Source organism: Panthera uncia (assembly GCF_023721935.1).
Source record: "Panthera uncia isolate 11264 chromosome E2 unlocalized genomic scaffold, Puncia_PCG_1.0 HiC_scaffold_19, whole genome shotgun sequence".
Lineage (NCBI taxonomy): Eukaryota > Metazoa > Chordata > Mammalia > Carnivora > Felidae > Panthera > Panthera uncia.
In genome coordinates, this window is record NW_026057588.1 from 21009681 (window position 1) to 21011812 (window position 2132).

Genomic DNA, 2132 nt, shown 5'->3' on the forward strand with positions numbered 1-2132 from the left:
AGTAGAGGCCATGGGACAGCAAAAGCCATGAGACAATAGAGGCCATGGGGCAACAGAGGCCATGGGGCAACAGAGGCCATGGAATAGTAGGGGCCACAGGGCAGCAGAGGCCACGGCACAGCAGAGGCCATGGGACAGCAGAAGCCATAAGCGGAGTGGAGAGTGGAGGGGCCGTGGCCCAGGACAACAAAATGACAGGTCCTGCATGCAGTACGGAGGGAGTGCCTGGGGAACAGGTGCAGGACACGCCTGCTGGCCCTGGCTTCTCCTGAACACCGTCAATCCACAGCTCTGCCCCAGCGCTGTTGAGTCCCTCCTCCGTGCTTTCTCGTCCTCACGCCAGGCAGGAGACGGAACACTCCACCTGACACTGTGAAAGAGCCAGGGCCACCCAAAACCCTTCTCCAATTAACCTTGGTCCTCTAAACAGGGCAGCCCCAGCATCCCGGCAGCCCTCTGCCCCAGGGCAATGCTTAGGGACCCAGACGCACATGTCTCCATCCCCCCATTTGGACTGTGGTCCCCTTGTCACGTGTGTGTGCGGCACGCACCCATGCAAAGACCAGATGCCTACTTGCTGCCCAGGGACTCAGGACATTCCCGGGGGCTGGGTGGCCTGGATGCACCCCTGACGCTATTACTGCTTGTTGAGAGCCACGTAGCCTGTAATGACCCCGGGCATTTCCCGGGATTAATGGCCAGCAGGATTAATGGCCCTCAGCGACACCCTGGGCCATTAGGCACCAGGAAGCCCCACACCTCAGTGGCTGTTAGTTAAGTGGAAGACATTAGAGAGCTAACAACAATGTCTAACAAGGAGGGAATTATCAGGAGAGCCTCGTCTGCGCTCATTACCTGGTCAGGCCTTATGACAGGAACTGCCGTCAAAGGCGGGCACCCAGTCCCCTCCCCCATCTCCTGAAGGCTTCCCTTTGGCCTGGAATCACTTTTCCATTGGAGTACTTGTGTATGTGTGTGTGTGTCTCTGTGTGTGTGTGTCTGTGCCTGTGTGTGCGTCTGAGTCTGTGTGTCTGTGTCTGTGTGTGTCTGTATGTGTGTGTCTGCATCTGTGTGTGTCTGTGTGTCTGTGCCTGTGTGTCTGTGTGTGTCTCTGTGTGTGTATGTCTGTGTCTGTGTGTGTGTCTGTATATGTGTGTGTTACCTGTGTCTGTGTGTGTGTGTGTCTGTGTCTATGTGTGTGTGTCTGTGTGTGTGTCTGCATCTGTGTATCTGTGTCTGCGTGTCTCTGGGTGTGTGTGTGTCTACACCTGTGTGTCTACATCTGTGTGTGTCTGTGTGTGTGTCTGTGTGTCTGTCTATGTGTCTGTGTTGTGTCTCTGTGTTAGTGTCTGTGTATCTTTGTGTGTGTCTGCCTCTATGTGTGCATGTATGTGAGTCTGCATGTGTACATGTGTGTCTATGTCTGGTTGTATGTCTGTGTGTGTCTGTGTCTGTGTGTCTGCATCTCTCTAGTGTGTCTGTGTGTGTGCATCTTTGTGTGTGTGCATCTGTGTGTCTGTGTGTGTGAGTCTGTGTGCATGTGTGTATGTGAGTCTCTGTGTGTGTCTGTGTGCGTGTGTGTGTGTGTGTGAGTCTGTGCGTGTGTGTGTGTCTGTGTGCATGTGTGTGTGTCTGTGTGCATGTGTGTGTTGTGAGTCTGCGTGCACATGTGTGTGTCTGTGTGTGTGTCTGTGTGTGTGTGAGTCTGTGTGCGTATGTGTGTGTGTCTGTGTGCGTGTATGTGTGTATGAGTCTGTGTGGATGTGTGTGTGTCTGTGTGTGAGTCTGTGTGCGTGTGTGTCTGTGTGCGTGTGTGTATGAGTCTGTGTGTGTGTGAGTCTGTGTGCATGCGTGTGTGTGTCTGTGTGTGTGTGAGTCTGTGTGCATGTGTGTGTGTGTGTGTAAGGTGTCCCAGTCTTACCTCTGGAATGTCAGTGACTCGTCGCTTTGCCTCATGAAAGAACATCCCCTCTGCCCACCGACAGCCAGTGTCCTGACTTGCTGAGCTGCTGCATCCCTCCCAGGAGACCTGCCACTCGGTAAAGTGCTCAAAATACATTTGCGGAACAAGGGGATGAATGAAATGCACAATGTCTTGCAGCAGGAAAGGGAAGTGGAGAGAGGTGAGGGGG